Source organism: Lygodium microphyllum, chromosome 30 (assembly GCF_053477565.2).
Source record: "Lygodium microphyllum isolate KBCC chromosome 30, Lygodium_microphyllum_v1.1.10, whole genome shotgun sequence".
Lineage (NCBI taxonomy): Eukaryota > Viridiplantae > Streptophyta > Polypodiopsida > Schizaeales > Lygodiaceae > Lygodium > Lygodium microphyllum.
In genome coordinates this window covers 115,069,916-115,097,589 of record NC_141164.1, presented here as the reverse complement: position 1 = coordinate 115,097,589, position 27,674 = coordinate 115,069,916, and positions in this window count along the sequence as shown.

Sequence of the window (27,674 nt, the reverse complement as noted above, 5' to 3'; positions counted from 1 at the left end):
CAAGATTTTGGTCTAAAGCAACTAGACTACCACCAACATAATGTCATCTTCTATAATACAAGCTAAGGATATAATTTTGAGTAGCAATCATATATTTACAAGCTATAGAGTCTTGATTTATCTTATATATATAATTTTCTTCTATCTTAGTGTCCCATCCCTCATCAACAAATTGTGTCCCATCTCAGCATTAGAAAAGAAGTCAACAAATATATTAATAGGCTTTAACAAAGTATTTTTACTTAGCCTACTTGAGATATTATGTTTTAATTCTCTTTTTATCTTAGAAAATATTTTATATCTATAGCCCTCACTAGTAGCTAGACTTGGAAAAGGCCACTTAAAGCTTGAAAAATCGAGCAAAGGAAGGAGGGATATTGTTCCCCATTGACTATACTTCATGGGGAAAATATAAGAATGGTCATAGAAGAATATTCCATTCTCTACAAGCTCTGTCTTTTTTCTACCATTGTACACCATTGTACATTTCTTCTCCAATCAAACCATGCATCACATCAATAACATCAATAATAGACTTGATTAGTTGGCATTCCTCAAGATTAGAGAAATAGACATCTACAAGACAAACAAACAAATGTTATATAGGAAAACCTTAAACCAAGTTCAAGGAAACAAAGACTTTAGGAATCAAATACTTACAATTTGAACTATGCATTGGAAGATGTGAAGTTCGAGGTTCCAAATATAGCGCCTTTTTATGCATAAACACATGTTGCCCCAATACCTCTTTTTGATATTCTTATTTACTCCAAGCTTGAAATCTCAAATTCTACCCTTCCAAACAGACATTAATGAGCTCTCATATCTTTGCCTTTTCCCACATTTTGCCTATTGCATGGTGATCCAATTGCCTTTGCTAATGATTGTAGGAATCCATCTTCCATATTTTTGGAATGAGTTAAACACTGATATGGATGTGATTTGGGACTTGGACACCTTGTTGAGGTTGAATTTTTGTATCCACCGCACAAAAAGAGAGAGAGAGAGAGAGAAAAGAAAGAAAGAAAGAAAGTTATATTAACGTCTTCTAAAGACCAAAACTGGCCTATGAGACAAACTGTGATACAACTGATGAGGTCCGGCTATCCAAAATAAAAGTGCTGAATGAAAAGCTAAAAACTGGAAACTGAAAATACGGTGCTGTGAGTGTGATAAGTGTCGTGTATGTATATGTGCGTATGTAGCTTTGGTACTCCAGATAATGGCTACAAGAGGGGAACAAATGTCGGCTGTGATAGGGGAACAACTGTCGGCTGTGATAAAGTGGTGCGATGTATATATGTAACAGATGCAGGGAGATATACTATCCTGGGATGTAGTAGCAGTCGTCAAAGTCGCTAATAGCAGGTGATCCCTCCTGGATGCAGGATGTGATACATCGGCGGTGGAGAAAGAGCAAACTGGAGATCTGAGATCCAATGTGTCCAGTGTCGTCGGATCTCAGTCTGCTGTCGATGTAGATCAAGAATCCTCCGAATCTCCTGTCGGTGTGGCTGTGGGGTCCGAAACCCACGGATCCTCGTGTGGCGTCGGGTACGCTGGTCCTCAGCCTGCTGTAGTGTGAGCCCGGAGGTCTGGCTGGAGGCTGGTACAGTAGCTCTCACTCTGTCTGTCTGAAAGAACTGTGTAATAGTCATCTAGGTGGGCCCCTCTTTGACTGGGACTCGCTGTGTGCTCTGCTCTCTGATGTGCCATGCCTCTTCCAAAAAATGGCCAAATGATCTCTGATCCATATCAGTCATACATCCCTGAAGTGAGCTGCTCAATGTGTATCTAGATCTCAACTTTGAGTATGCCGGGCATCTGAGAGCAAAATGCTCCTCACTCTCCACCTCTGATCTACAAAGGGGGCATATCCTCTCCTCCCGTGGGATGCCACTGGTTCTGCCACTCTCAATCATAAGTTGATGTGATGATACCCTGAGCTGTCCAATAAGAACTCTCAATCGATGTGGCATATAGATCTGCATATATCTCGGAATCTCTATGAATCCCTGCTTTGATATGCTCAAGAACTGTGTATAATAATGTGCCATCTTCGATGGTAGTGGCTGTGCAGGGCTGACCCATGTCCTCTGTATATAAATATGCCATATCTCCTGTGTGATGACTCTGTTCCTCTCAGAGAGAGAGAGGGTGTAAGTGGGAGCCTGAGTATCATATAGAAGAGGTGGGAGTCTATCAATGTCCAGCCCATGTCTGTCAAACCAAGCTCTAGTCTGTGCATACCATGATGTGGTATCCCCTGCTCGAGCCATCTCCTGAGATGCCATATATGCTCTGTATGCAATGCGATCTCTGTCCATATTCTGAAATCTGTGTAGAAAGCAGACTGTCTGAAATAATGCCTCAACTAGCATGGGCGGTGTGGCAAGCTCTGCTCGCACAATGTCATGTGGGACTGAGGCCTTGCTGCGAATCAATCTAGATATCATGATTACCTGAGGTCTCTCCATCAATGTCCATACATAATCGGCAAGGCCTGGGCCCCATATAGCTACTCCATACATCAGTGCTGGAGTGACTAGAGTATCAAAGAGCCACCCCTTGGTGCGGGGCTCCTGGAAATGTACCTGATGACACTGTCACTCCATAAGAGCCAATGTTGAGTATCCTCTAGTGAGGCGGTCACGAGCTGCCTGTGTCATCGAGAAAATCCCTGAAACTGCTGTAAAGGAAAAAATAGGAGAGGGATAAAAGAAAGGAGGGGAAAAAATAAGTGCCAAGATTTTTACTAATTTTCATTTAGATTAAACCTACCATTATCATTAATTCAGACATATTATTAAATAAAAGTGCCAAATCTATATATCATTAATTCAAAGAATATCATAATTACAAATATAAGACGCTAAAAATAGATATTGATAATTACAAAGACGTAATATTATATATATATATATATATTTGTAAAATGATTTTTATATTTTTAAAATAAAACTTTTGTTATAGAGGATTTGCTCACATTGGACTAGAGCACTCTCTCTCTATCTCCTAAAAGGCATTTTTGAGACCTCAAAAATCCCCTAATGATTTGAGGATTAAGAACACAAAGCAATAGGAATGAAATATTCTTCTTCTTCCACACAAAAGAACTAAGTCTACAACATAATAAAAGACTAATATGAAAGTACCACAATGTATGTGCTCATAGTCACTATGTATGAACCCTCTAGGAAAGAATGGGTAGTATAATGAATGTACCATAACCAAGGATGGACTATGTGGGTATAGTCCAATTTTAGAATCACTAGTATATCATCATGTCAATCACCTAACATACCACTAAAAAATATCATGCCACATCACTAAGGCATGTAGCGGATGGCAACTCATATAGAGCTCAGATCTCAATACTTCCCCCTTGAGTTGAGCATAGCCTCATGAGCTCCAAGCATAGTCCTGAATTGTTGAAGCTTTGCAGTTCCCAAAGCCTTGGTGAAAATGTTAGTAACTTGATCCTCTATGCTGACATGAACCAAGTTAATATCACCTACTAGAACCCGCTCTTGAATGAAATGGTAATAGACCTCGACGTGTTTGGTCTGTGCATGATATATTGAAGTCCTAGCTAGTTGAATTCTATTAAGATTATCAGAGTAGATGATAATCTTCATATCCACATGTATCCCCCCAAATCACCAAGTAGCTTGCGTAACCAAGCTACCTCAAATGTTGTAGTTGTGGCACCTCTATACTCTGCATCTATACTAGATAATGAAATTGTCAACTATTTCTTACTACCCCAAGTAATAGCAATACTCCCAAAGGAAAACATAAAGCCACTAGTAGATCTCTTGTCTGTTGAAATACTACTAACTCAATTTGCATCTATGTAATGAGGAAAATCCAATGGCATACCTGAGAGCAGAAATTTGGTGTCAAAAATTTCTTAAAAATAGCTAAAAATTATGAATATCAAGGGAAAAATATTCACTATCAAAGGCGGCGGCTCGATCCAGGACGATTTTAAGCACCAAAGTGCTTTAAAGGTGCCCGAGCGACACTTGTTGATTTTTCATAATTTTTCAGACAGTCGTGCGGGTTGACACGAGCTACTGGCCAATGCGGGATGCCAAGCCGGATGCCCAAGATTTTTCAGAGTTCAATTCCGAGTCCGGACGGGGAAATGGCCAAGAAGTTGGGCAAGATTTGAAGAGGTGGACATTGGAGTGGCCAAAGTGGGCATGACCTTTGGGAGCCCAAGAAATTTTATGCCACATGAAAAGTTAGCAACAAATCATGGAGAGAGAGAGGAGAGAAGGCGCCATCAGATCACGTCCGAACTTTGCGCCAAGATGTTGGAGAGGCTATCTCCTGCTTGTGAACAACCATGCCAACAGACATTGGCCCTTGCTTCCCTTCTGAATGCTGACTCTATCGCCGCCCTTCGCCCGTCAATTGATGGCCTGAATGCTGAGATAGAAATCTAGTCTTTCTCTCTCCTCCCTCTCTCTCTTCTAAGGGGGAGTTCATGTGGGAAGAGAAAAGAAGAAGAAACAATGGTGGAGGCTTGTTTGGCATTGATCGGATTGCTCCATGGGCTGGAAATGGTGACTTGTGATCGTCATGAGCATGAAGTGCTGCTGATTTTCAGATTTGCAGCCATGGACATGAAACCCGAAACACGCAAATAAGCGGTAATTCAAATTTTTCAAAGGAAATTTGAGATTTTATGGCTTTTGATTGCTAAAATGTTGTTCATGTGGGCTAAAAATTGTTAATGTTGCTGTTTTCCATGAGTATTTGTTGATCATAATCAGAAAATCAGAAAAACATGCATCTTGTGGCCCAAAATAATACACTAAAACACGTAAAATATGGAAAAGCAAGGGAAAATGATGTTTTTGGGTATAAAAATAGAAGAATAAATAGGAACACCAACTAAATTCTCATTTTTGTTGCAAGAAGGAACTAAGGGCCATAGCCCATAACCTATTTTGAATTTTTAGTAATTAAATAATGCAGAAAATAAGGAAAAATACAAGGAAAATAGAGAAAAACCATAAAAAATAGGGGAAAAATGCATTTTGGGTGCGGAAAATTAATGAAAATTAAGAACAATATTTGTGAATGTTTGTCGGGACTGAAGCATGAGGATTTGCCTCAGTTCAATCCCACCTTCTTGTTCTAGTGTGTCTTTCCCTCTCTTTACACATAAAATGATGGCAAAATGCCTTATAAATCTACACAACAATGCAACATTTGATCGATGGGAGGGTAGAGTGGTTAAAATGTGTCTCAATGTGGAGTAAAATGATGAAAAGATTGCTGGCTTTTGTTTGCATGCCATATAGGTCGGTGAATAATTATAAAATAAGAGCCTAGTAGTACGAGGGTTTCCTCAGTGCTAGGTTCGTGCAACGCCGCATAAGAACGGTAGTTGAAAATCATTGAAAGGATGTTTTCCACATGTGCACAATATTGATTTCATAATGGTTTGAGCACTTAGCATCCACACTATGCATAAATCATGGAAATATTTAAAGGTATCAGAAATTCTGGATGCACAGCAATTGCTTTCATTAGGACCTTGACCCACGTTGAGTGAGAGACAGGACACCCTAAGCCATAGGCTAGTCGTGGGGTCTAGGGGAAAGAGAAGTAAGGACAATGGTACATTCCTGTATACGATTAAATAGTACCTTGAGTGGATTTTGTGCGAAATGTTTATATGTTGAGCGACGCATCGAGGGGCCAATCCCCAAGGTGTAGGAGAGTCGCAGAGGGGTGGCGGCACTCAGCCGTTGGAGGACCCCCTATGTCTGTGCTTCGTGCCATTAGGCAATGTGTAAGGGACTCCCTCTGAGGAGTAGTGGGTGAGAGAAGAGCGGACTACAAACGACATAATACAAATGCAAGATGTCTAGGAAGGCAATGTATGTGTCATCAATGCCGCGAGGCCGTGGGGTTGTTGAGCGCGTGAGATAGAGGTCCGGCTAGTGCACGAGCCAGTGCCGGCCCGTTCTAGGTTCCATCAGTGGTGCGTCTGCCGGGAGCCACTTAAAAGTGGCGGTCCTCGAATCCTGGTTGTCTAGCGACCAACTAGCAGTTTATGCCAAAGGATAATATGATTGATCCAATATTCATCGATAAGCATAGTCTAGCAGAAATTCAAAAGCAAGAGAGAGACGAAAGAGCTAGGCGACGTGCTGAAATTTTTAGGAGGTATGTAAAATATTACACGGCGCAGCGAACAGAATCTGAGAAAGAGATAGAGAGTACACAACAGATAAGAGGAGAATCAGTAAAATTCTTTAACTCCAAACAACTGATACAAAGATGGCTCTGTCCACCCGTGCGCTTCCACTGTGTGAAGCTTAGATGGCGATCTAGACAGAAGATAGGTGAAGAGCTTAAGGCTAGCTGGAACAACAACTCTGACTGGGTGAAAGATGAGTGTAAGATGGCTGCGAAGGGGTTTAGCTTTTATAGCCCGCGAAGGTCGTTAGGTCGGCCTGCTGACCGACCTACCATATGAGCCTCCACTAGTCGGCCAGGGAATATTCCAGGGAATATTCCCTTTACCATCGGGCCGGGGGCGCTGCCCCCGGACCCCCGCCAGGGGGGCCGCTGGCCCCCCTGGGACCCCCCAGCCAGGGGCCGCTTCCGCGGCCCCCGGACCCCACAATAGGGGCCCCTTTTAACTCCCTTACCACGCAACTCAATGCAATGTGCCTCGAGTTGCTACCAGCGTAACCACTCTGTCTAACCCAAAGATTAGACCCACAACAGTCACCTTTTTGCCATCCGGTCATATAGACCTCATCTGATATACAAGTCAGGACTCAACCAATGTCCGGGCTCACATTTGGCTTCTCCTCATAATGGGGGCCTTACAACTTTGAGCACCATGGATCATTGGTAGCACCTAATGAGGGTGGGGGCATTGATCATATCTAACACCCCCCCTCAATGTCCACCCATAGATGAACTATCTCCTCGGCCCAATGCCGAGTCTCTGAAGATGAACTTGAAGCAGATCCTTCGTAAGTGCTTTGGTGAAGATATCTGCTCCATTCTCCTCTGTTGGACAGTAGACCAATTCCACTATCCCATCCTCCATCAAATCACGCACATAGTGATACTGGATCTCTATATGTTTGGTGCGTGCATGAAACACTGGATTTTTGGCAATGGCGATGCAACTCTGATTGTCACATCTCAGCACAGTTGGTTCTTCATCCTGCACTCCCATATGCCATAGAATCCTTCTCAACCATACGGCCTCACCTGCAGCAAAACAAGCTGCCTTGTACTCTGCTTCGGTAGAAGACAATGCCACTGTTGGTTGCTTCTTACTAATCCAAGAAAAAATTCCTGAACCCAAAGAGAAACAATAACCAGAAACTGACTTCCTGGAATCAATGTCTCCTGCCCAATCTGAGTCACAGTTCCCCACAAGAGAAGTTCCGAAACTGTATGTGATACCATAGTCAAGAGTTCTCTTCAAGTATCTGAGCACCCGCATCCCAGCCTTCCAATGACTCTCATGAGGTTTGTTTGAGAACCTGCTCAAAACACCAACAGCAAAACTGATATCTGGTCTGGTGTTACACAAGTAGATTAGACTGCCGACCAACCTCCTATACCTCCCAATGTCTGCTAGTGCTGATGTATCCTCAACGGATAACTTTACATTCACCTCCATAGGTGTAGCTATCTCCTTGCACTCGGTCATGCCAAATGCCTTCAAGATCTCCCATGCATACTTCTTTTGAGAGATGAAGATCTTTCCTGGCTCTTGCCAGACTTCAATCCCCAAACAATAGTGCAGCAAGCCCAAGTCTGTCATTTCAAACTCAGAACTCAAAGCCTTTCGAGTTTGGTTGATCATATCTTCATAGTCACCTGTAATAAGAAGGTCGTCCACATATAGGACAATCACTACAGACTTTTTACCATCCCTGTAAACATACAAGTTAGCATCTGAGGCACATCTTTTGAAGTTTAGGTTTAAAAAGAACCTATCTATCCGCTGGTACCATGCTCTGGGGGCTTGTTTCAGCCCATACAATGCCTTCTTCAGTTTACACACTTTGTTCTCAGAATGGGGGGCCTCAAACCCTGGTGGCTGAGCCACGTACACCTCCTCCTTGAGGTCACCATTTAAGAACGCTGACTTAACATCCATTTGGTACACTGGCCACTTCTTGTGGGCAGCCACTGCAAGTACCGTGCGAATAGTGGTCATTCTGGCAGTTGGGGCAAATGACTCTTGAAAATCAAACCCTTCAACTTGTGAAAATCCTTGGGCAACTAGTCTAGCTTTGTACTTTTCTAAGGTACCATCAGCCTTGTACTTTACCTTCCAGATCCACTTGGTGCCAATAATCTTCCGCTTTGCTGGCCGATCCACTAGCTCCCAAGTGTCATTCTTCATTATGCTGTCATACTCCGCCTGCATAGCAGCCTTCCATGATGGATCTGCAAGTGCTTCTTCTAAGTCAGTTGGCTCCTTTGCTTGTCTCATAATCTCAACCATCAAGGCCATGTTGACTATGTGAGCAGAAGCCCTCCTTTGCTCCTCTATTCTCTGAGACCTCCTTGGTCCGTCTGCCTTCTCCTCAACAGATGCAGGCATAGGATTATTGTGGTCATAGAGTTGCTTCACCCAGCGCGGCAATGGCTTTTCCGGTGGAGTGATGTCAGGTTGGTGAACTTTTTCCTCATCATCTGAAGATGATGCTTCCTCCTCCTTAAGGATAGGGATAGCTCTCGGGACAGGTTCATAGTGGACTACTTCTTCGCTTGATGATAAAGTGGAAGACCTTGCCTTCTCCTCCTCCACTGTATGCGGCTCCTCCTTGAACACCACATCACGGCTCGCGATGATCTTCTTTGCCTCTTGGTCATATAACTTGTAAGCCTTCTGCTCATCACTATAACCCAAGAAGATACATTTTCTGCTTTTTGGTTGTAACTTGTTTCTCTTCTCATCTGGAACATGTGCATAACATTCACATCCAAAAATTCTGAAATGTGAAACAGATGGTTTCTTACCAGTGTAAGCCTCATGAGGTGTTTTTCCCTTGAGAGCCTTTGTGTAGCTCCGATTTAGAATGTAGACTGCAGTATTAACAGCTTCAGCCCAAAAATGGTTAGGCAGTCCCTTGCCCTTTAGCATGCATCTTGCCATCTCCACAATGGTACGATTCCTGCGTTCCACAACACCATTCTGCTGAGGTGTGTGAGGCGTCGTCAATTGACGCTTGATCCCTTTGCTCTTGCAAAAGCCTTCAAACTCCTTTGAGTTGAACTCACCACCACCATCTGTTCTAAATTTCTTCACATTTTTCCCTGTTTCATTCTCAACAAGTATTAGCCATTCTTTAAACTTACCAAAAGCTTGAGCCTTATCACGAAGGAAGTACACCCACATCTTCCTACTGTAGTCATCGACAATCAACATAAAATAAGAAGATCCCCCCAAGGCCTGTGTAGGCATCTTACCACACAAGTCAGCATGCACCAACTCTAGAGGAGCATGTGCTCTATTCTTGCTTTCTTGTGGAAATGCCTTTCTCTGTTGCTTGCCCATCATACAAGCTTCACATGGTTCCTTCAATTCAGTTATTGTAGGTAGGTGAGCAACCATACCTTGCTTTTGCATCTCCTTCAATACTGCAAATCCGATGTGTCCAAACCTTTCATGCCAAAGCTTACTTGTGCCCACTCCAGCGGTGGCTGTAAGAGCACTTAGCTCATACAGGTTGTTCCTTCTTTCTCCTTTGCCAACAATTGTGCCAGCACTATCAATAATTTCTGCACCTGTCTTCTTGAACCTCACTTCATGACCAAGATCAGTTATGGCAGCAACTGATAAGAGATTTCTCCTGATTTCGGGAACATACAACACATTTGAAAGCTTTTTGACTTCACCATTTGCAGCAACAAAAGAAATAGTACCTGTGCCCGCAGCAGGGCATTTAGCATCATTTCCAACCGTCACAGTGATGGATTCTTGTAGAGGCTGCATAGAACTGTATAGACCTTTCTTGTTGGTCATGTGACGGGAGGCCCCACTATCCAACACCCAAGAGTCAGTGGTAGATTCTTCTTGCGCCGAGGAGCACACTTCCTCAATGGTCGCCATGAATAATTCCAACTCTGCTTCAGCCGTATTGGCTGTCTCTTTCCCTTTAGTTTTAAGGGTACCATTCTTTTCATCTGCCTTCTTGACACGACAATCTGCAATTGCATGTCCTTTCTTCTTACAGTAGAAGCACTCTCCTTGAAACTTCTTCTTGCCGCCCTTTTTCTTTTTGTCACCATCATTTTTGGTGGAGGAAACACCTTTGCCTTTTGCATTGGCAGAGAATGCAGCATCTCCATTGTTGCTTCCTTCTCGGGCTTTCAGCCTCAACTCCTCCTCCATTAATAATGCACAAAACTCCTCAAAAGTCAAAGCTTGAGGTCTCACCTGAGTATTAAGGGCAGTTACTAGTCCATCAAACTTTTGTGGACAAATCCGAAGACACCTCCGAGCTAGCTCTTCGCTAGTCTTTTGTATCCCAGCGCCAGCCATCTGGTCGCGCAGATTCTTAATCCGAGTGATGAATGCTTCAACCGTCTCTCCTTCAGCAAACTTCTCCGCTGCTAGTTGATTCTCCAAGTTTTGAATCCTTGTTTGGTTTCGTGTTTCATACTGACTCCTTAGTACATTCCAAGCCTCTGACGCTTTGGTTGTATGCTGAATCAGAGTCAAAACACTGTCAGAACAGCTTGTAACTAAGGCACACAATGCATCTGCATTCCTTCGTTTCCAAGCTCGTAGAAGATCTGCATTCGGAGGAATCATCACACTAGGATTTGATGGGTCGGGGGTAGGCTGTGGTTCTGCGTCAGTCCCCAGCACAGTCTCCAGAAGCTCATAAGAATCAAGGATAGTTGTAATTTTGAACTTCCACAAGGTGTAGTTTGTACCATCTAACTTGCCTTCGCTGAAGGTTGGTGGACGAATCCTCAGTGTTTGAATAGCCGGTACAGCAGCACCACCTCCTGCACCGCTTCCTGATGCGCCAGAACTGCTTCCCGGAGTCGACATCGTTTCTCTTTGCTGTTGAAGCCTTTGCCTCTTGCACGCTCTCCGATCTCTAGAGCCCCCTGGGCTCTGATACCATGTAAAATATTACACGGCGCAGCGAACAGAATCTGAGAAAGAGATAGAGAGTACACAACAGATAAGAGGAGAATCAGTAAAATTCTTTAACTCCAAACAACTGATACAAAGATGGCTCTGTCCACCCGTGCGCTTCCACTGTGTGAAGCTTAGATGGCGATCTAGACAGAAGATAGGTGAAGAGCTTAAGGCTAGCTGGAACAACAACTCTGACTGGGTGAAAGATGAGTGTAAGATGGCTGCGAAGGGGTTTAGCTTTTATAGCCCGCGAAGGTCGTTAGGTCGGCCTGCTGACCGACCTACCATATGAGCCTCCACTAGTCGGCCAGGGAATATTCCAGGGAATATTCCCTTTACCATCGGGCCGGGGGCGCTGCCCCCGGACCCCCGCCAGGGGGGCCGCTGGCCCCCCTGGGACCCCCCAGCCAGGGGCCGCTTCCGCGGCCCCCGGACCCCACAATAGGGGCCCCTTTTAACTCCCTTACCACGCAACTCAATGCAATGTGCCTCGAGTTGCTACCAGCGTAACCACTCTGTCTAACCCAAAGATTAGACCCACAACAGTCACCTTTTTGCCATCCGGTCATATAGACCTCATCTGATATACAAGTCAGGACTCAACCAATGTCCGGGCTCACATTTGGCTTCTCCTCATAATGGGGGCCTTACAACTTTGAGCACCATGGATCATTGGTAGCACCTAATGAGGGTGGGGGCATTGATCATATCTAACAAGGTATTCCCCTAAGCATAGCGATGCTGAACCCTTACGAGGGAGTGGATCTAGTGGTCTAGGGGCCACAAGCAGTAAGCTAGGAGAAGGTGGAAGCTCTAGTGCTCCCCTTTCTTCCATAAGCTAGTCTTTATCAAGTGCGGGAGGTGTAACCCCACCGTCCCCTATTCCTAGTGCAAATCCAATTCTCGTCATGGCGTAGCCTATTGCAATTCCAGCAGGAACGACGGATTTGCCGGCTCTAGGTTACCCGCTACCCATTTTTAATGGGTTAATTGAGGAAGATGCGGAACTCCACATTAGGGAGTTTCAAAAGCTGATGTTTAACTGTCGCATTCAAGAAGAAGGACATTTAATGATGTTCTTCAACATGACTCTCAAAGGAAGAGCCGCTATATAGTATCATGGTTTAGAAGCCGGAACCATATTGAATATTGATTCATTTTATGGAGCTTTTCGAAGGGAGTTTGCCCCTGAAAGGGGCGGGCAATATTGGTTGCGTGTACTCAACGTGACCCGCCAAGAACCACACGAGGATATTCGTGCTTATGCGAAGAAAATAAAAGAGGTTTTCTAGTGCGCAGATCGGTCGCAGTATGCTCACGTAGTGAATCCGGAAGGTCCCCGAGAACAATGAACTCTATCTTTTTGCACAAAAAACAATGTAAAAGCATGAACGACAAGAAGCAAGAGACCAATTGGGTTCAATCTCCCCCCATGCCTTGTGTGTGAGCGCTTCACAAAGCATGTATTTTATGTATATTTCCATCTTCATGCTCAATAATAGCCCAATTTACAAAAATATGACAAGCTTTTAGCTTTTGAGTTTGCTTTCTACAAAAATAGGAAATAAAGCTAATGGACGGTGCCCATGGAGTCTCGCACGCCCAACACAATGTCCAAATAGAAATAACATATCCGTGCGCATAGGCGCATACAAAATAATAATCAATAATCAATGCCTCAATAGACATAACAAAATATAGGCGTGGCGCCTATCAAAATATAATCCAAAGGTCGAATACTCGCTAGACTCCAATGCTTTCCTCCGCCACTGCTGCCATCTCTACACATCAACTGAAGCATTCACAATCGTTAGTAAAATAATACAATTAGACCGACAAAAGTGAATACCTAGTAGTCTTCAGCTACATAAATAAATCAACTGGTTAGAAATAAATCCTAACCTTAATTTATTACGAGTGCGCACTCTAAACTCATAAACGTTTATTAATTTAATATGCATTTTGCGGAATCACCCGCTATGGAATCACCCATGTACACACTAAATTAATGAAACGCCCAAAAAGGACAGGCGTCCCCATCAACTTCTCGCACAAAGAATCCACTTTGTGTATGAGCCCCGGTCATCTAAGTTTACGGAATCCACCATAAAACCTCACGGAATCCACCGTGGCACGGAATCCACCGTGGAATATGCCTCCTGGCATCATACCCCCGGGGTGGGATAGCAATTGACCTCAATTGCTATTAGCTCAATGTGGAGCTAACAGAATGGGGAAAGCATTTAAGTCTCTAGCGTGCATCCATTGTGCTTCCTCTACAGGATAGTTCTTAAATTTAACTAGATATCTAGAATACCTTCGGCCAGTTCTAGTGGTCATGTAGTCAGTGTCTATGATGGCTTCTGGTTCAAGTATTTCAGTCTCTTCCTCTAATAAAGGTGGGTTTTCATAAACAGGGTGGATAGGTAATTGGCCTCTAAATGGTCTCAATAAACTAATGTGAAATGTATTGTGAATTTTCCAATGAGATGGTAATTCTAACTTGAATGCATTATCATTAATCTTATGAATGATTCTAAATGGTCCATAAAATCTAGGAGCTAATTTAACAACTGGAAGTCTATCTACACTTTGCAGTCTACATTTTTCTATTCTCAGCCAAACATAATCATCAACTTTGAAATTCATGGCTTGTCTTTTCTTGTTGGCTTGTTTGGTATATGATTGTTGGGCTTTAGCAATCATATCCTTAACCTCATCAAAAATACTGTTATGCATACTAGCAATATCATCAGCACTCTGAATTTTATTAGACAAAGATGCAACAGGTGTAGATAATCTATATCCATAAATGACTTCAAAATGTGCTTTCTTTGTAGATGTGTGCGGTGTATTGTTATATGCAAACTATAATAAATGCAAATGAGTGTCCCATGTCTGAGGTTTAGAGATAGTATATGCAAGTAAAAGATCTAGAATGGTGCTATTTGTGGCTTCTGTTTGTCCATTTGTTTCTGAATGAAATGCAGATGAGAAATCAATCTTTATGCCTAGATTTGCAAACAGTGTAATCCAAAAATTGTTACAAAATCTAGAATCATGATCTGAAATGATAACTTTTGGCAATCCATGGTTAGTAAAAATAATTTTCAAAAATAACTGTGCTGCTTGTGATGCTGTTAAAGTTTTTTTACATGGAATGAAATATGCTTGCTTACTAAATCTATCTACAACACTCCAAATCATATCATGGTTAGATTTAGTATTTGGTAAACCAGTAATGAAATCCATAGAAATATGTTCCCAAGGTTTAGATGGAATAGACAAAGGCATTAGTAATCCATACTTTTTACCATGATGTCTCTTTATTCTTTGACAAATCAAACATTCAGAAACGAAATTAGATACATCTGCATCCATATGCGGCCAATAAAAATCTTCAGTTTAACATGCGTAATGTAGATATGATATCTCTATGACCTTGATATGGGGGACAATGAATTTCATTCAAAACAAAAGATCGGAATGGAATAGTAACACACAGTCTCTTTTCATAAAACATAAATCCATCATTATATGACAATGAATCAACATGAATGAAATTATTTTGAACTAATTTATTCCAATCAGAATGAGAAGTAATATCCTGGTGATATGTATCTTTCATAGCAATCAAAGAATCAAAAGATATGACAGAAATATTATGAATTGCACGTCTTCTACTCAATGCATTAGCAACTACATTTTCTTTTCCAGGTTGGTATTGAATGATAGGATGAAAACTTTGAATAAAGGAAGCCCATTTGATATGACGGTCAGAGATTTGGGGTTGGCTAAGTAAATGTCTAATGCTTTGCTAGTCGGTCTTTATCATGAATTCTAAACCCATTAAGTAGTGTTTCCACTGTCTTAATGCTTGTACAACTGCTAATAATTCTTTGTCATAAGTGGAGTATTTCAGCTCAGAGGGTTTCAGCTTAGAACTAGAATATGCTATTGGATGATTGTCTTGCATTAGTACGGCTCCTATTCCTGATCCGCTAGCATCAGTCACAACTAGAAAGAATGGTCTATTAAAGTCAAGCAACTGTAGAACAGGGACATTGGTTAATGCACGTTTCAGTAAGTCAAAGGATTTCTGCTGAGTTTCAGTCCATTGATAAACAATTCCTTTCTTGAGAAGTTTGGTTAATGGTAAAGCAATTAATGAGAAATTACGTACAAACTTCCTATAGAAACTAGCAAGACCAAGGAATGAGTGTAACTCATGCACGTTTTTAGGAATAGGCCAATGCAATAGTGCATCAATTTTCTTAGGATCAACTTTAATTCCTTCTTTTGATACAATATGACCTAAATATTCTATTTCTGTCTTAAAGAATTCACTCTTTTCAGGATTTGCAAACAATTGATTTTCTTTCAGTAATTGAAAAACTAATGATAAATGCTCATAATGCTCTTTTTCACTTTGACTAAACACCAAAATATCATCAAAGAAAACAATCACACAGTACTCATATTTCAAAAAGATACGGTTCATCATTCTACTGAAAGTGGCAGGTGCATTAGTCAATCGGAATAGCATGACTAAGAATTCATAATGGCCAAACTGTGTTCTGAATGCAGTCTTAAATATGTCAGATCTATCTAGCCTCACCTGATGATATCCAGACTTAAGGTCAATTTTACTAAATATAGAAGATCCTTGCAGTTTGTCCATAAGGTCATCAACTCTAGGTATAGGATACCTATTCTTTACAGTGATCTTATTTAAAGCTCGGTAGTCAATACACATACGATAGGTATTATTCTTTTTCTTAACTAAGAGTACAGGTGCACCGAATGGAGAACTGCTAGGTCGAATTAAGCCTCTATTTAGTAATTCTTCAACTTGACTCTGGATTTCTTTTTGCTCTATTTGATTGTGCCTATATGGTGCTTTGCAAGGTGGTTGTGTGCCAGGTATCAAATCAATCTTATGGTCTTCTGGACGTGAAGAAGGTAAACCTGGTGGTAGGTCTTCTGCAAAACAGTCCTTAAAATATGCAAGAAATTCCTTATGCCTAGGGTGCATATGATTTTTCTTTGCTTGCAATTCATTCACCCAAATGAGATATGATTTAGTACTCTTGCGTAATGCACGTTTTGCTTGAGTATGCGAAAGCAGTGGAAAAATATTAGATGGATGCATACCATATAATGTAATATATTTTCCTTGAAAATTAATATTCATTGTGTGTGTGGAATAATCTATATTTGGGTTATGCTGGTGTCGCCAAGGCATTCCTAAAATAATGTCGCTTGACTGTAATGGAACAACTAAGAAATTTCTCCTTTCAGTGTATGAACCAATTTGAATCTCTAAATCTTGTACTTCTTGTGTGCCATTGTACCTAGTGCCTAAAAATGCAGCTTTTATGCGATAATGCGTAGGTATAATTTGTAATTTCAATTCCTTTACTAATTTTGCTGAAATAAAGTCATGAGTACTACCGTCATCATGCAAGATAGTCTTTTCCTTTCCATGCACCAAACATTTCATAGTCAATAATGAATGTGGAGTAGGCATACCTGGTAAAGTGTCGGAAGTAGTAGTAGTGTCATCCTCATCTTTAGTGAAATCAGGCATATCCTCATGCTCGTCTTTGTCCATGGCTCCAAGAGAGTTGATATGTGCTGGTGGCTTCTTTGAATGACAATTTGCTGCAAGATGCCCTGGCTGGTGACACTTATAGCATACTATTGGCTTGGCTTTGGTTACATTATTTGAAATGGCTGGAAGTCTGGGTACATTTGGATTTGCTTGTGGAATAGGCTTAGGATTTGGATTGACATTGGATAGTAATGCAGGTGGTTTAGCCCAATTCTTGTGGAAAGATGGTGATGAGAAACGACCTGGATTAAACCTTCTAAAATTGGAATTGAATTGTTTAGATCTATAATTACCATTGGCTTGGAATTGCTGTGGTCGTCTGTCTCTACCGCGTAACTTATCTTCAGTGTCGTGAGCTAGTGAGATGGCGTCTTCAAGGGTAGCAGGCTTGAACATGTTCACTTCAGCGTAGTAATGCCCAAGGAGTCCAAACATATACTTCCGCTTATGTGTCGTCTCTGGTACGTCTTCAAGCATGCGTAGCTGTAGGAGTGCATTCCAAAAACGCTATGTATACTATGGAATAGGTTCACGATCCCGTTGTTGAAGTAAATCCCATTGCTTGATAGCCTTCTCATGAAATTGCGGTGGAAGGAAATTCTGCATGAACTTCTTCTTGAAATCTTCCCAAGTAGCAGGACATTCTATGCTCTTACGTACTACAGTCCACCAAAGTGATGCTCTGTCTACCAAATGATTAGTAACACACTTGATTTTATCTTTTTCTGGATAGGTTTCCTCATGGAAATAGTCATCAAACTAGCTAATTAATGATAAAACAATCTTTCCTTCTCATATGCCATTGAAGGTGCGAAATTTGAAACTTCGTTTACTTATCTTTGATTCCTTGTGAATGGTTTGTGCTTCAAGAGTGGCGTCGATGGTACGTCAAATCAAATCTTCAGCTTGAGGTTCTTCTTTGTCGGTGGACGCTCTTTGTAATTTTGTCAATTGCGCTTGCAATGCTTGCCTAGCCCTTTGTTCTTCTTCCAATTGCAGCATGATTAGATCCAACTTTTGTTCCATGGTAGGCTCAGGTAGGTTGTCTTCAGCCATAGGATCATCCATATGTGGGGTCGTCATCCTGTAAAACTCAATAAACCTTTCTCACTCAAAATCAGGTTAGCGGGATGAGCGTAGTTCAAATTCGGGGTTACAAGGCTATGTATTTTTGGGTATTTCTTTCTTAAATTTTTCAGAAAATCTGCAATATTTCCTTCTTCGTTTGTTGAAAATACTTCAGCGAACCTGTAGATAGGTAGAATACCTTGCCACGAACAACTTTCCAGTTCAAAGTTTTTGCGCAGGAACGGCCCTCCTAGGAGTTTTGAGCACTAGTCAGTTCTGACTCCAGTTGACTAGTCTGACTTGCAGAGTTGCAAACTTAGCCGACTTGCAGAGTTGCAGACTTGTAGAACTTAGGCCGACTTGATGAACTTGCAGGACTTGATTCCAGTCGACTTGCAGGACTTGATTTTTGATGCGCAGGACCCGGAGTTTGGTGATTTGCCTACCTTATGGAACTTGATTAAGCTTAATGAATTAATCTTAATAGATTAAGCTTAATAAGGGGATCTTTGGCAATCAGTAAACGGCGCAATCGTGGGGGGGGGCCGTTTTTTCCGCCACGCGGAAAAATCAGACCTCCTCTGAGATGAAACGATTTGTTTTTTCAAGGTTTAAGCTTCTTTTCCAAGCTTATAAACTCTTAAGTTCAACTTTGAAAAAAGGGAGATATGGATTTTCTCACTGTATAACCACGACTTGTTTATGGAGATGAGGGAGTGGTCCTCCGCCTGTACAGCCTGGTCCTTCGTGATCTGAGAGTGGAAACAGGGGTTCTTGATCGCCAGAAGTCTGCCTGTATCGACGGTTCGCGACGAGATTGACTATAGAGCTCGATCGTTCCAGGAGCTCCGCCTTCGCACGAGATGGGTAGCGATTGGAAGCTCTTGATCTTAGCTCCGCTCTAATACCACTGGTGTGCAGATCGGTCGCAGTATGCTCACGTAGTGAATCCCGGAAGGTCCCCAAGAACAATGAACTCTACCTTTTTGCACAAAAAACAATGTAAAAGCATGAACGACAAGAAGCAAGAGACCAATTGGGTTCAATGTCCCCCCATGCCTTGTGTGAGCGCTTCACAAAGCATGTATTTTATGTATATTTCCATCTTCATGCTCAATAATAGCCCAATTTACAAAAATATGACAAACTTTTAGCTTTTGAGTTTGCTTTCTACAAAAATAGGAAATAAAGCTAATGGACGATGCCCATGGAGTCTGGCACGCCCAACACAATATCCAAATAGAAATAACATATCCGTGTGCATAGGCACATACAAAATAATAATCAATAATCAATGCCTTAATAGACATAACAAAATATAGGCATGGCACCTATCAAAATATAATCCAAAGGTCGAATACTCGCTAGACTCCAATGCTTTCCTCCGCCACTGCTGCTATCTCTACACATCAACTGAAGCATTCACAATCGTTAGTAAAATAATACAATTAAACCGACAAAAGTGAATACCTAGCAGTCTTCAGCTACATAAATAAATCAATTGGTTAGAAATAAATCCTAACCTTAATTTATTACGAGTGCGCACTCTAAACTCATAAACGTTTATTAATTTAATATGCATTTTGCGGAATCACCCGCTATGGAATCACCCATGTACACACTAAATTAATGAAACGCCCAAAAAGGACAGGCGTCCCCATCAACTTCTCGCACAAAGAACCCACTTTGTGTACGAGCCCCGGTCATCTAAGTTTACGGAATCCACCATAAAACCTCACGGAATCCACCGTGGCAGGGAATCCACCATGGAATATGCCTCCTGGCATCATTTTCCATAAGTTGGACACCTCTATTCCTATCCCCGCAGCTGCCCAATTGCAATATTTCCTACATGGTTTGGACTTTAACATCCAATTGCAGTTGAGTAGCGTCCCCTTGGGGGATATAGATACCTCCATTACACGAGCACAAGAGGTGGAATCCCGACTACAAGCAGCCTATGCTTCTCGAGGCAATTCGAATATGGGTTTAGTATTGGGAAACAATATAGCGATGGCCAATGGCAGTAGTGGCCAAGGGATAGCGATGGCTAACCCTAATGGGAGAGGGAACATGATGCAGAATGTCTCTTTATTACTAGCTCCCCCTAGCATATCGATGCCTACGGGCAGTCAAATGACTCCAAATGGTGGAGGCCAGGCAGTCAATTCTAATACCATGCCTGTGGCTCAACAACCAGTGCCTAATCAAATTGTTAGGCCGATGGAACGACATGGTAATGACCAAGGCTATGAGTCGAGCGCTTCCAATGTTCTTGGCGAGGTTAAGGACATGATGAAGCATTATACCGACATGATTACGGAGCAGTATCGGCAAATAGCTGTTGATGTCAACTTCCTTAAAAAACAACAAAATTTGATAGGAAGTAGATACCCAGATGAGGGTGCACCTTCGAGGTTTAGTTGCAAATGGTGTGGTGGGCAGCACTATCCAAGAAATTGTCCAAATGTTAAGTGCGACATCTGTGGAAAATCCGGCCATTTAGCAGCTACTTGCTGGAGTAAGATCAGTTCCCTCCAGCGAGGTAGTCGGCAACCAGGGCCTGTTAATCATCGTGCGCAAGGAAATGATTCCCAGCGAGAAGATGGGCCTAAACAAATACTTCAATGACCAAAGACTACAGTGAAGGAGCTACCCAGTGGTAGTGGGGTTAGTTTGATTGAGGCTGTACGCGTTAATGATGCTGAAACCTCTAATTTGCGACCTGTTCTTACAAGAGGTCGTCCTAAGAAAACAATTGCTATGCAGTCTAGGAGATTTTCCTTCGATACCACGAACCATGCATAGTGCATAATGTGAATGGTTTAGTGCACAAACAATAGAAAATCAGCATTGTGCATCGTGCCAAACCAATCTTTTCATGATTTCCATGCTAACGTTTATGTATTGAAACGAGGAGAGACACCGAGCCTAATACTCATGCTGCCTTTTCCTTTATTTTGAAACAATGTTCTATAGCCATGATGCAATACATAAATCAGATTTAAGATTGTACTTTGACGCTTAAACCCCCCTCTCACCCTACCGTTTAATGTTTTGCAATCGTTGATAGGTGGAAGAGTCATTTTATGTGTATTTCTTTGTAGAGAAAATAATAAATACGGACAAAAACATAGAAATGAGGGTAAACTGAGGCTAACCTCGTGCTCTACCTTTATTATACATTGCACAAATACTTATCTAATTTTCTGAAATTTTCTTTTTATCCTTTCCTAAATTTCTCCCATTTAAAACCCATTTTTCACCATTTTTAGGCATTTTTCTTCTATTATTTTCAATAAAAAATGACTAGAAATTGAAATTGATTATGGGCTGTGGCCCTTAGGTTCTTTGATAGCAAAATTTCAGGTTTTATTGATGTTACATTTCATGTTTTCCCTTTATTTTGAAAAAAAAACCCCATTTTGCCTCTTAAACGCGTGTTTTATGGGGTTTATACCATAAATTTCAGTAACACTTATAATATTCTAATTTTCTGAGCATAAACTGATCAAACTTATAGCAAACAACAACATAATGCATAATTAGCCCATGGGAACAAATATTCATGAAGCAAATTGCATAAAACATCAATTTCCTTTGTAAAAATGAAATTACCGTTCTTTGCGGGTTGCGGGTTTTTATTTGCCATGTCTCGGGACTGATTTCCAATAGCCATTAATGTCCATGACAGTTCGGAATCAGCAATTTACCCTCCTCTTGCATCACGGAGCAATCCCATCTCGATTGGACAAGCATCCGTCGATCCTTCTTCTTCCCACATGAATCTGCCTCTAGAAGAGAGAGAGGGAGGAGCGAGAAAGACTGAAATCAGAGATTTCCATAGAGACCACCATTGTGCGAGCGAAGCACGGCGAAATGACCAGCAAACAGAGGGGAAGCAAGGGCCAATGTCAATTGGAGTGGTTGCTCACAGGCTGCATCCTCCATGATCAAGAAATGGGCGCAAATTTCGGCGCCATCCTGCCCACGTTTTCTTCATCCCCTCTCTCTCCATGATTTCATGCTAAGTTAAATGTTGGCATAAAATGCCCCTAGCCCCCAAAGGTCACCACTCATTTGGCCAAACTTTTGTCCACCTCTTCAAATCTTGCCCATTTGTTGGCTCCTTCCCCGTCCGGACTCCGAATCGAGCTTTGAAAAATCCTGGGCATCCGGCTTGACATCCCGCATTGGCCGGTAACTCTTGATAACTTGCACGACAGTCTGAAAAATTATCAGAAATCAACAAGTGTCGCTCAGGCGCCTTTAAAGCAATTTGACGCTTAAAATCGTCCTAGGTGAGCCGACGCCTTCGACGTTGAATATTTTTCCCTTGATATTCGTAATTTTTAGCTATTTTTAAGCACTTCTCGACATCAAAATTCCACTCACATTGGCCACCATGGGATAGGGCTGTCAAGATTGTGGGAGAGAAGGAAGGAGTCTCACTTGTAGCTTTCTTGCTTGCACAATGGGGGAATACACACACAAGTGGAGGCTGAAAACAATTTTCCTCTTCTTAGTTGTGTAAGCCAAAAGAACTCTAGTACAAGGAAATAGAAGAACCCTATATATGGGTCTCAAACCAAACTCAACTAACTAAGGTGGCATACTAACTGACCCACGAACTAGAGTAGATAAGGATAGTTATAATGTAGCTATTATTCATGGGCGGTATACCAACCGCATCTGCAACTGACAAGTCGGTGACATAAATGCACAACGGTCACCTTGGCATATCACGAGTGGAGCTCGATATCTCAACACTCCCCCTCGAGCTCAATCCTAATTCCTGCACACCAAGCAGGTCTCTGAACTTGCGCAGCTTCTCTGCGCCCAATGCCTTCGTAAATATGTCAGCTACCTGATCCTCTGTGCTGACATAAACTAGATCAATAAGACCTAGTAAAACCCTCTCCCGCACATAGTGATAATGCACCTCAATGTGCTTTGTTCTAGCATGATAGACTGGGTTATTTGCCAAGTGTATACTACTCATGTTGTCACAATAAATGACAACTGGCCCATCTGTAGGGTGATACATATCATAAAGTAGCTTATGCAACCAAGCTACCTCACATGCAGCCATTGCTGCACCCCTGTACTCAGCCTCTGTGCTGGACAAGGCAACTGTAGGCTGTTTCTTGCTGCTCCAAGTGACTGCAGCACTCCCAAAAGAGAACACATATCCACTGGTAGATCATCTATCAGAAATGCTACCAGCCCAATCAGCATCAGTGTATCCATGCAACTGTATCCGAACCCTAGTCTCATAAAATAGTCCATACTGCAATGTGGACTTCACATACCTGAGTATGCGTCTAGCCGCATCCAAATGTGGTTTCCTTGGAGCCTGCATAAATTGACTTACCAATCCAATAGCATAGCTCAAATCTGGCCTGGTAATAGTCATATAAATCAAACTTCCTACTATGCGTCTGTACATAGTAGGGTCTTCCAAAAGCTCACCTGCATCTGCGCTCAGCTTCACATTATGCTCCAAAGGAACTGAAATAGGCTTACAGCCTGTCATCCCATATTTGGACAGCATGTCCAATCCATACTGCCTCTGCAAGAGCCATATCCTACTTGGTGATCTAATCACCTCAATGCCCAAGAAATAACGCAGCTCTCCCAAATCCTTCATCTCAAACTTCTGCTTCAATAGCATTTTCACATGAAGGATATCTTCATCCCTGTCACCTGTCATAATCAAATCATCAACATAAATGACAAGTAGCATAATACCTTTCTCTGTTTTTCTCACATAAAGTGAAAAATCTGCCTTGGAAATCTGAAAGCCAATAGTGACAAGATACTGTCCTATCTTGTCAGACCATGCTCTAGGTGCTTGCTTCAAGCCATACAAGGCTTTCTTCAACCTGCAAACAAACTCAGGATGAACAGCATGCACATAACCTGGTGGCTGCTCCATATAGACCTCTTCTTGCAAGTCACCATGCAAGAAGGCATTCTTTACATCCATCTGATGTAAAGACCATCCCTTTGATGCAGCCATAGCAATGACTGCTCTTACGGTTGCCATCCTTGCAACCGGACTGAATGTTTCTTCATAGTCAATGCCATATGTTTGTGCATACCCCTTGACTATTACTCTTGCCTTGTATCTGTTCATAGAACCATCTGCATTGTGCTTCACCTTATAAACCCACTTACAGCCAATTGCATTCTTACCTTTAGGCAAAGGTACCAATTCCCATATAGCATTTGCTTCCAAGGCATCCATTTCTTCATCCATGGCTTTCTCCCATTTTTCTTTTCCCATGGTTTGCTCAAAAGAAGTGGGTTCTGGTTCCTATATCACTTTGACCATATATGCATAGTGAATGGCTGTAAATCCATCATATTTCAGCCTATCCACAGGATACCTAGCTCTCGTAGACCTGCGCAAAGTAGGTTCACTCCCAGGTGCTCTCAAAACATCCCTGGTCTTCCTTACTCCAGGTATAACAATAGAAGGAATACCCAACTCATCATCAATGCTCTGTTCTGAGCCACTGGATTCACCATCCACATAAGAGTGACCTGCATTCACATCAAACATGGGCTGATCAACCTTCTCTTTTCCTTTTCGTGATACTTGCATACCACTATCTGCATTGCTTTGAGAAGATTCTCCTGATCTCAATCTGCCTGTCCATGGCGAAGAATGTGAACCACTGCTAGAGGACGCTCCAGGTCCACTAATATTTTGTGACTACTGCTGTGAATTCTGTGCAGCATTACCATTTTGTGCATCTACATCATCAATCACATTTACTGGTTTATACTAGCTACTCATCTCAGCAAAAACAACATCTCTGCTCACTGTAAACTTACGAGTAGAAGGGTTATAGCATCTATACCCTTTTTGCTCTGCAGAGAGTAACCAATAAAGATGCACTTCTCAGCTTTTGGATCCAACTTGGATCTCAACTCATCTGGCACATGTACATAGGCAATACAACCAAAAATTTTCAAATGAGAAATATCTGGTTTCCTACCAGTATACCTCTCCTCTGGAGTCATCCCATGTATTGCTGCAGTGGGAGTCCTGTTCATTATGTAGACTGATGTAGCAACAGCCTCAGCCCAATAAAAATCTGGCAGGTCTTTTTCATTGAGCATGGCACAATATACCTCTCCAATGTGCCTGTTTTTTCTTTCTGCAATTCCATTTTATTGTGGGGTATGACTACATGAATATTGCTGCTTTATGCCATGCTCTTGCAAGAACCGTGCAAAGTCATTTGAGAGGTACTCTCCCCCTCCATCTGACCTTAGGTATTTTATTTGCAGGCCTGTTTCTTTTTCAACCATAGCTTTAAGAGTTTTGAAATGCCCAAAAACTTCACTTTTCTTTTTCATAAAATACACCCGAACTTTTCTGCTATAGTCATCAATAAAAGTGACAAAATAATGACAGCCTCCAAGAGATGCAGCTTTAGTAGTCCACATATCAGAGTGGATTAATTCCAATGGCTTCTCACTCTCTTGAACATGTCTAGGAAATGGTTTCCTTGCATGTTTTCCAAATTGGCAGGCTTCACATACCTTATGCATTTCTGCAACCTTGAATTTAGGCAATCCTGCAACAATATTTTGGGCCTGCATTGATTTAAGTCGTTGTACATTAACATGACCAATGCGTTTATGCCAGATATCAATATCTGCAACTACACCGGTCCCATGTGCAAACGTTGCTGCACTCAATTCAGACATGTCTGCATCCAACGTAAACATTCTGCCCTTCTTCTTTCCTTTTGCTATCAAGCGACCTTTATTTTTCATATCTTCAACAAAGCATCCATGAGGATTAAATCTAACCTGCAAGCCCTGCTCAACCATTTGACCAACAGAAACTAGATTCTTGGTGATATTCAGGACATGAAATACATCGGATAGGTATTTTTTTTTCCCATCCTGCATAGACAAATGAAATTTTCCAATCTGCACAATAGGATGTGCAGTATCATCACCAGTCTCTAGAAATCCTGGTTTTTCCATTTTCCTTGCATGCTCCATCCATTCTGCATGACCTGTCATGTGGTTTGATGCACCTGAGTCAAAATACCATACATCATTGCTTTCTTCTGCACTTGTCACAGAATTGTTCATGTGCTGCACCATAAACAAGTGCTCATTTCTGTCATCACCCTGTCTACTAGAAGATGCATAATTCCCTTGTTGCAGTTTTCCATTCATGATGTCATTCTGCTTTTTATAGCAGTCTTTAGCCATATGATCCATTTTACCACAGTTGTAGCATTCAACATTACTGTTTGCATTTTGGCCTCTTTGCCATCCATCACGACCTCTTTGGCTCCCCCTGCCTCTAGAGTTACCACGTCCTCCTCCATAGGACTGGTTTTCTTGAGTTTGCTGCATATTTTGATTTCTACCACAGCCTCCAGATCGGCCTCCTCTACCTCTGCCTCTACCTCTTCCAGCATTTGAGTAGAAGACAGCTTCTTTTGAAGTTCCTCCTGAAGAAGATACACCACCATTTCTCTGCTCCTCAAAAATTAGAAGAGCAATCAACTCCTCAAAATCAGAAATCTTTCACGGACGAAAATGGATGTTCGGAACTGTGCATAATCCTTTCCTAGACCATTCAAGGTCACAGAAACTAAATCATCATCTTCCACTGGCGACCCAATGGAAGCAAGTGCATTTGCAATCTTCTTCACCTTCATGTGGTAGTCATTGATGCTCATATTTTCTCTTTGCACATTATGCAACTCTTGCTTGAGCTGCATTTTCCTGGCTTTCGTATTTGTGCTATACATTTTTGACAAAGTATCCCATGCCTCCTTTGGCGTACTTGCATCTTGAATATGCACAATCATAGAGTCTGAAATGCTGATAGACAGCCAGTACATAACTTTCCTCGCTCTCTCATGCCATGCTTTAAATTCCTGCATTTGCTGTTGATTGGGAATATCAGGAAGAACTGGTTCTTCTTCATTTCCTGTAAAAAATTCCCAATATCCTTTTCCCATAAGGAAATTCGTTATTCTAAACTTCCATGATTGGAAGTTGTTCTTGTCAAGCTTTTCAATGACAATCTCTGAGAGAGAATCAAACGCCATTACAGAACACCGCAAAAAAATTCTGTCACTGCAAAGAACACAGCTTCAGCCTCACAAGGGCTAATCTGCAAAACTGACGAAAGTGGTATTTGACCACACAATCACTTCCTAGTGACGATTTTGCATCAACAGGCAACAAGGATGATTCTATAACTCCCAATGTCTCTGCACACAGGCATACGATGCAATTTCTACAGTAACTTTTCACCGACCTGTAGAACAGTGGTCGCACAGCATAAAACTGGGCCTTTTCCTGAGTGCGTGCAGAAAACTTCCGCCTCCAAAACAGGCCCTGAAATGGCCTCAAATCAAAAAAACAGGGTCGCTTGCTTCACCGCAAAGGGCGTCTCAACCTAAGACAATGCACTCTTACAAATTCCTGCTGTGCTACCTGCAGAGATCTTCTCCCAAAACAGAAAATGAAAGCAACACTGCTCCTCTTACCAGAACACCGCGAGCTTGGCTTGCTTTCTTGAGCTCCTTACCACGAACAAGGCTGTGATACCATATCAAGATTGTGGGAGAGAAGGAAGGAGTCTCACTTGTAGCTTTCTTGCTTGCACAATGGGGGAATACACACACAGGTGGAGGCTGAAAACGATTTTCCTCTTCTTAGTTGTGTAAGCCAAAAGAACTCTAGTACAAGGAAATAGAAGAACCCTATATATGGGTCTCAAACCAAACTCAACTAACTAAGGTGGCATACTAATTGAGCCACGAACTAGAGTAGATAAGG